Here is an 8,958-nt window from a genome sequence, read left to right on the forward strand (position 1 = left end):
AGCCTCAAATTTTATGTATAAATTCTGCCCAAATCTCTGGTTGCCTCCTGAATCATGCAAATATTAAAGAGATTTAAAGTGACCTAAATATGGAAGATAGGTTCCGGAGAGACCATAACTTCACTTCACCTTTCCCTCTAGCTCCACTCAGCTCCCCTTACTCACCTTCTCCTAAGTGTGCTCTCTCAGGAAAAAAAAAAGAAAAGCAAAAGTAAAGTGACCTAAATAAAAATAAAAGAACAAATTCACATTTGAGTTGCCATTCAACGTAATTGTTCAGTAAAACAAACAAAACCAATCATCATAATCATCAGAGAGACATAATAGAATCCAGAGTTTTCACAACACATTCAACATTTTGCCCAGAATAAACTTCAAAACTACTCAAAATACAAAGAAATTTTAAAAATAACCTATTCTCAAGAAGAAATACAGCCAATATATACCAATTCTAAGATGGCCCAGATATTAGACTTATCAGGAAAGGATTTTAAAGTAACTATTATAATGAAGTCCATTTATCAAACAAAAAAGACACTTATGATGAATAAAAAATTAATTAAGAGAGGAAAAATAGAAATAATGAAAAAATAACAAAGTAAAAATTCTAGATTTAAAAAAATGCAATATCTGAAATTAAACACTAAAATTGCAAAGATCAAAATGGAGAAGACAAAGGAAAGAGTCATTGAATTTGAAGATAGAACAATCGATTCTAAAGAAGACAGACAAAGGTAGTTTGAAAAAACAATGAATCTCAGATACCTGTTGGGCAATATAAGCTGTATAATGCATGTATAGTTGTCATCCTAACAGATTAAAAATAGGATAGAAAAAAAACATTTGAAGACATAATGATCACAAAAATTCCAAAGATGATGCATTAAAGATTTAAGATAATCTTTGCACACCTAGAAGAATAAATATGAAAAAAATCACTTCTAATCACATAATAGACAAATATGGAAAACCAAAGATAGTGAGAAAATCTTAAATGCAGATGGAGAATAACAGTATGTTACATACAGGGAGCAGTGAATCAAATTCTCAGTAAAAAGCTGAGTTTGGAACTTAGTGAATCTAAATCAGCATACTGTTAACTCAGAATTCTAGATCCAGGGGAAAAAAATATCCTTTAAGAATAAAGGCAAGCCGGGCTCGGTGGCTCAGCCTGTAATCCCGCGCCTTTGGGAGGCTGAGGTGAGTGGATTGCCTGAGCCCGCGGGTCCGAACCCGCCTGGGCAGCGAGACTTCATCTCTACAATAAATCAAAAAATCAGCCGGGTGTGGTAGCGCATGCCTGTAATTCCGGCTACTCGGAAGGCTGAAGCAGAAGGATCACCGGAGCCCAGCAGGTCGAGGCTGCGGTGGCCGGGAGCGGCCACTGCACTCCAGTCTGGGCGACAGAGTGAGACTCCAACTCAAAAAAAAAAAAAAAAAAGAATAAAGGCAAAGTGAAAATGCAAGTTAGATTTACTAATAGTATTTCACAAAATTGCATTCCTATTGAGCCAAAATGACTTCAGTTGAAAAATTTTTTCAAAATGTCCTAAAGGGAAAAAAAGACACACAAGTTAGATTGTGACCACTACTATCCCTGTCCTTCTGTGGTGAAATAGGTACTAGAAGCAAAAAGTAAGCAACTTTTAAAATTTCTAGAAAGTATGATAAGGAGAGTTGAGAAAAGTCAGCAAGTCCCGTGTGGACATGGAGTCTGAAACTGCAGAAAATACTCTTAGTGGGCTGTAAGCAGCTCTGAAATGTAAATGATCCATGAATTCTTCACTGGGTGAAAACTTAGGAAGGAAGAACCAACGTTCTAGCAATTTATTGTTAGAAAATGATGTTCCTCACCAGAAAATGGTGCCAGGTGATAAATAAGAATTGACTTCTTGCCACATTCCAGGTGTACAAATGAGTTAACAGGAGACATTATAATTATTAATCACTTCATTTATCAGAGAGGCACCAAGTGAATCCTTTATCCCCAAAGGATTTCGATAGTTGAGACAAGATTGAAATTCACAGAGCCAAAGTTTCTAGTCTACTGTTCAATGAAAATAATTGGTTGAGGTTCATATGACTAATAACTCATTCTTTTTGGCTTTGAAGACAAAGGTGGAATGAGAATGAAAAATGGAATGTTAAATACTGATCTTTACAAATAGAAAGTAAAGTGTTTTGATCTCTACCCTTAGATGAGACAACTGTTCCTCAGGTGTGTGTTTCTGGTTCCCTCCCCCACACCCCCCTCCACAGGTTGAGCTAGATTTTAATTGGCAAAATGGCTAGAAAAGAAACCTTTCAAGTTGGAAAAAGTGTTTGTGGAATCTTCTGTATTCATCACAATTATCAAATGTCTTAAATAATATATCCATCTATCAGGCAAGATAAGTTGTGTAATATGTATAATTGTCATATCAAGAAAGAATGAAATAGAAAAAAATTTGTGATAATGGTGTAAAATTCTGATATAATGAAATAATTTAAAGATCCAAGATGCTTAGTGAACGTCTAGTAAGATAAATATAAAGACATCCATGGGTAATTATATATAAGACAAATAGGGAAAGCCAAAGATAAGAAGTCAATCTTGAAAGTAGAGAAAAAGGAAAACAGACATGAAATATAAATAATTAAATAACAGACAGATTGAAGAATTTTAGATAAAATGGAATCTCAAATTATAATATAAATAATATTAAGAACTTTGTTTCACAAATATTTAGGGTGTAAATATACATTAAACTTTTTTCTATAGCTCCAGGACCTGTCTTCATGTTTGATGTAAAGATTTATCATGTAATGAACCTTACTATATGCAAATATATCATTTCATGGGGATTTTCTTAAAGACTAAATATAATTCATGCTTATATTTCTTTCTTATTTTCCAGATGTGAAAAAAAAATCAAATAGGTTCCGATCTCTGTTACTTTCTACTTGTGTGTGTGTGTGTGTTTTGAGACTGAGTCTTGCTGTATTGCCCCAACTGGACTCAAACTTAAGCAATCTTCCCACCTCAGTCTCCTGAGTAGCTGGGACTACAGAAGTATGCCATTGTGTCAAGTTCTACTTGTGTGATCTTTAGCAAGTTACCCCCTGACTCACTGCAAAACCCATATTCCTAATTAGTTTCCTACCTTGCCGATACTCTGGGGACCTCCTCCTGAGAAACTGCTTATGAAAAGTGGCCATGGGAAAAATAAGGTGTTATACAAAATCTGGTAAAGTATGTGCTATAGCTAACGAAAAGGAATAAAGTTGTCTTGTCCTCCTTGATATTTTTTATGCTCAAAGGTAATGTAATGCCTCTTCCTGTAAGACGGGTCCTGCTGCCACTCTGTAGCATGTATTCATTTATTGAACCCTCATGAGACCTTTATATGAAGGTTCTATGACTTGGGCACAGAGATTAAGTCATTTTATCCAAGATGACAATGGCTTCTTTGGATCCCAAAGTCCAAGATTTGGACAGCTACCTCTTCTGCTTCCAGAGACTGAAGTAACGAATAATATTTGCTTTAATTCCTAAGGTAATATACACCAACAAACTGCCACAAGAAAGTTTCTCTTTCAGAAAAGCTCTAAACAAAAAAACTCATCCAAACCATTGCTCTGTCTTCAAATCCAAGGCTGAGAGAAGAGCCCTTACTTTGGCTGGAGTTAACTATTCAACTATACATCTTTGCTTTCTGCTCAGAAGGTGAGTGTGAACTTCCGAGGCTAAAGTTGTACAATCTTATGTTTGTACTTTACCCTTTCCATAAAACTTAAGTTTTTGTTCTTCGCTCAAGGATAAATCCTTCTTTCACATTTCCAGGAACCATTTATAACTTAGGGAACATTATCAGGTGAATCAGACTCAGAGCAGCACCCTAGTGTTAGCCAGGCCTCAGCTATTTGTAACAGCCCTAGTTGTTGATTAGGATTTGATGAATACCAGTCACCATGCTCAGCACCACATTACCATGACTTGGATATGACTGCATTAACCCACAGGGACCTATTAAATTTCCCAATCCCATATGACTATAACTCCTGGAGTTTTCCTCTCAGGAGAAATGGTTCCTGCCCATACCAAGGATGACAGTGTGGTGGGTTAACTACTGTGATGCTTAGAAACTCTTAGCAGATGGTTGATTGTCCCCAAACTCAGGAGCAAGTAGGCTACAACAAGGACCTCTTGTTTCCCTGTACTGAGGGTTCAATATTTCAGAATGAACCTAGAGATAAATAATACATCAAAAAGAAGGCTGAATTCAACCACTGAGTAGCCACACCAAAAATGAAAGACCATATATGTTTCTTGAGAAATGTCTGCACAAGAACAAATCACAATAACTTGCCAAATATAAATTGCTATAACAGTAATCAGTAAATGAATTAGATAAAACAAAAGTAAGTCTGGCTGGAATGTTTTCCTGAGAGGTTGAAAAACAAGGTTTTTCCTCCCATGAAAATTTCCCAAGGAACAGAATATAAAATGAAAAAAAAAATCAAAACATCTAATACACTGACATTGAGTCAGTTTATTCAGTTTGTTTTATTAGATAAATAATGTAATCTAAATCTAACATGGCCTGTCTAGTATGTTCCAATGTTGCCTGTTAACCCCTGCTATCTGCTTCACTCACTCCAGAGCAGTGACTAACACCTCACCTCCCATGATTTCAATCTCCAATGTTGTATCTCACTGTAGCAACCAGCAAGACAAACTACAAAATGACAAACTTTGCATGTCAACTACAACTTAAGTGGATTCTTCTTTGAGAAAAATAACATTTTCTTTTAGTTAATGGATCTCACCATAGTCCCACTTTAGGCAATGGTGAGTCACTGAAGATTCTTTTTTTTCTTTTTTGAGTTGGAGTCTCACTCCGTCGCCTAGGCTGGAGTGCAATGGCACACTCATGGCCATCCCAGCATCAACATGCTGGGCTCAGTTGATCCTTCTGCCTCAGCTTTCCAAGTAGCCAGAACTACAGGCACACGCTATGGCGCCTGGCTAATTATTTATTTATTTATTGTAGAGATGAGGTCTCGCCAAGTTGCCCAGGCTATTCTTGAACCCATGGGCTCTGGCAATCCTCTAACCTTGGCCTCCCAAAATGCTGGGATTACAGGTTTGAGTCATCAAGCCTGGCCACCGCTGAAGATTTTAAAATATGAAGGGGTATGTCTATAACTGCATTTTAGAGAGTGAAGTCAATGCTTCTCATATAACTGGAACTTAATAGGGGATTACAATGTTTATTAAATGAGTGACTGATGGTGACTCTTTACTGAAATAATATGGTTCAGTGGATCAAGTATTTGTTGAACACTTGATAAATACAGGGAGTGATCCCTACTAATGACTTAACAGTCATGTTAACCTTCTAAATTGTTAGTGTGCTTTCCAACACTTCCCAGAAAGTTTTATTGGTGTCAATACCCTGCAGTCCAATCCTGCCAAGAAGCCACTTTAATATTTGAGCCAACGGCATTTTTTAAAAGAAATTACTGAATGATCTTATGAACTCCACAGATGTCTCTACTACATAATCACTGATGTGTGAAACTTTATTATTTTTAATTTAAAAACCTTATGATATCAGCTACTATGCATTAGAAGATATTTCCTAAGGATATTAAATAAAGTAAATGTGAAATTTGTAACTACTCAAGTCATAAAGAGAACAGAGATATAACTTGCTGACTCAGACATTTCATCCAGACCCCATAAAAGTGAATGCTGGATACTACTCAGTTGAAATAAAAGTATTCATCCCTAAATCCTCATTTTACGTAACTTAAACAGATTACGAGTGACTTTACCCACAAAATGAAGCCAAAATCATTACTAATCCCAATTCCACACATACCCCAAACTCCAACAAGTAGATATTCATAGGAATACTTTCCTAATAACATGCCAATCAACATATGTGTCTATACATACAAAATGTACATACATAAATAGGTGTAGCAAATACAAGATAAAAGAGCATGGATTCAAGCCACATATCAAGTGCTAATCTCCACAGTACGTCTCTTCTTTGAGAGTTCTTAAAAATAATATAAAATATTTTAAAGTTCACTGGTACATGGTACATGTATTGCTGCTGTAGGACTTCCTTATACAATCCAGGAAAGGAATTTCCTTGCTAACTAATCACAACCTAGGCTAGCCACAGATGGATGACAGAGAGAAGAATACTGGACATGGCCAGGGGTAGCTGGGCCCCACACAATGGGTCTGGAATCGTCAACCTAGATGGCGATCTCTTTCTTTGTGCACGGGAGTAGACGGTTCCCAAGTCAAGTCCCTCACACTCTGGACTGCTAGAGAGGTTCTGCAAGGATTCCTCAGGCCACTGCCGTCTCCCCTTCCTCTGACCCTCACTAATTTCCTGAAACTAATTCTAGGCACGCAACGGTCAATTAAAGTTAATGAAGCACGTGCCTGTGACACCAGCAAGAGCCAGAGCCTGCCAGAGAGCACAGCACGCTTCCTGGGAATCGCTCCTCTACAAGCTCTGGCCCAAAGGGTCTGAATCCAGGGTGAGGTAGGGGTTGGGGAGGCTGCCTCCCATGGCTGACCTCTCCTCCCTGTAAACTCCGCAAACGTTGGGGAAAGCCGCCTCTACCAGACTGCCACCAAGCAGTGCAGGATCGCCAACCCCCGGGTGGCCCAGAGCAGGTGCTTGGGCAAAGCCCAGCTCTTGGCTTTGGGTGTCTTAAACATCACACACTCTCACAAGCCCCCGCGACCCGTCCACATCTCAAAACCTCCTGCAAGGGATGGAGAGGGACCGCCGGCCGCTCAGAATCCACAAATCAGCCAGTCTCCACCCGCTGGCAATCTGCAGCCTCAGCCTGCTCCCCATGCCCACCCCCCACGAACCCCCTCTGACGCGGGTCCCTTACCTTGTGACCTTTCCCGGGTGGGCACCTGACGTTATTGGAGGCTCCTGCTGTTTGATTCATGTTCAGAGGAAGTTGGGGGGCCCGGATGCTCTACCTTCGAAACTTCCTTGGCGCGTGGAGGGTGGGCGGCAGAGGTGCGTGCCTCCAGGGAGGTGCGAGGTGGGTCCTCCCTTCCAGCCAAGTCCGGGCGAGCGAGAGGGGAGTCTTCACGCTGCAGTTTTCTGTGAGGCTCCTTGTCGAAGGGCCGTAAAATCCGCAGCCCAGAGTTGAAGAATGAGAAGCCACGGCTGGGACCCGGGAGGGAGCCCGGGCCGGCGCCAGCGGCGCTGAGGGCGCTCTGCCCAGTGCTGCCTCCTGGGAAGCAGTCCAGGACTCTCAAGACCAGAAGCCCGAGCAAATCTGAAAGGAGCTCCGAGGAGGAGCGAGGAGGGGTGTGTGTGTGTGTGTGTGTGTGTGTGTGTGTGTGTAGCAGCGAGAGGATGTAGGACGGGGCTCTTCCCTGAGCACGGAGTAGGGAAACCCGCGGAAGCCCTCACGCCACCGGGCAGAGCCACCGCAGCAGGGAACCCGAGTCTTCGCGCTCCACTCCAGCACGGATCTCTCCACACCCCTCCACTTCCCGAAAGCTCAGGCTGGAACCATGATCAGTGCGGACTCAGGCAATCCGCCCACCTCGCAGGAGTTAATCAAGAAGGGCTACTCAGAGGGGCTGGCGCCCGCTCTCACCAACCGCTTCTGCCCAGGGCGCCGGTCGCCAAATCTTCCCGGGATGGTCGGGAGGTGGCACGCGAGGTTCTGCCAGGAGCCACAGCACAGGCGAAAGAGAGAAAGTGGAGGGGGCGGAGGAGGAGCTGGGACGGTCCCCAAGCTCGGTGGCACAGCCCACACAAGCTTCCAGCTGAGGGATGCGAGCCCTCTGCCCGTTGGGCAGGCGCTGCGCGAGGGGTCCGGTCAGTTCCCTTGGTGGGCGGCCCAATTTGCTTAACCAGGACCGTGTTTGGGGGAGCGCAGTAGAAGTCTTTGCTGCTCAACAAGGTCTTTTTATTTTCCTCTGTTTCCCCTGTGGGCACCTGTGAAGTCATGATTAAAGTAGGCGGCATTAGACAGGTGGAAGAAAATTGACCCATGGGAACGAAGAAAAACGAATCAAGAAGGAGCATCTGCTTCATGAAGACTGCATTGCAACACTTTAGAATCATAAACCTGAACAGCGAACCAAAAGCGTATTAGGCTACAGCCATGTTATTTGGTAGAATGTTAACTTTTTCTAGCTTTATCGAGGCAGAGGTTTAAATATTCTGCAGAAACCACATAATTTGGTTTCTGTTTCTCAACCCCAATTCCATAGTTTTATTGTGTATAAAGTGAAGGGAGTAGTTAAGACTCATCTCTGAGGACCAAAGCTTCATTTTCTTCTCCAGAGAGGGTCCTGGACAATGATTTAAGAGACTATGCACAATAATAGCTCAGAGAAAAACTCATCATGACCCAGAGCTTGATCTTTCTATTAGATCTTTCTGTTAGAAAATGAGCATTATTAAACTTGAAAAAACTGCAAAGAAAATGATAAGAAAGGTGCTATTCATATCTAATCGACTTTATGTCACTTGCATGAAAATATGTTTGACATAATCAGTTATGTTTTAAAAAAACAATAGATATATATGTTTCTCTATGGCACGAGTAGTTTTATTACTAAAAATTCCTGCATAGTGGATTTTGGGTTTCACTATCTTTTCCTTTTTTTTTTTCCTCATCTTTTTTATTGTGGTGTAATTTCTGTACAGTATAATGAACAGATCTGTTTCAACAACCTCATACATTTGTATAAAGCACACCCCTATTAAGTTACATAACACGCCGGGCTCGGTGGCTCAGCCTGCAATCCCGCGCCTTTGGGAGGCTGAGATGAGTGGATTGCCTGAGCCCGCGGGTTCGAGACCCGCTTGGGCAACTTGGCGAGACCTCATCTCTACAATAAATCAAAAATTAGCTGGGCGTGGTAGCACACGCCTGTAGTTCCAGCTCCTTGGAAGGCTGAGGCGG

At 41.4% G+C, this 8,958-nt stretch overlaps 1 pseudogene; it reads left to right on the forward strand.

The window, feature by feature from the left end:
* The first annotated feature begins 7,552 nt into the window (after window positions 1-7,552).
* Window positions 7,553-8,958, forward strand: part of LOC103276561 — a 35,963-nt pseudogene continuing 34,557 nt past the window's right edge.

This window comes from Carlito syrichta, unplaced genomic scaffold (assembly GCF_000164805.1).
Source record: "Carlito syrichta isolate Samal-C Ts95f unplaced genomic scaffold, Tarsius_syrichta-2.0.1 Scaffold316244, whole genome shotgun sequence".
Taxonomy (NCBI): Eukaryota; Metazoa; Chordata; class Mammalia; order Primates; family Tarsiidae; genus Carlito; species Carlito syrichta.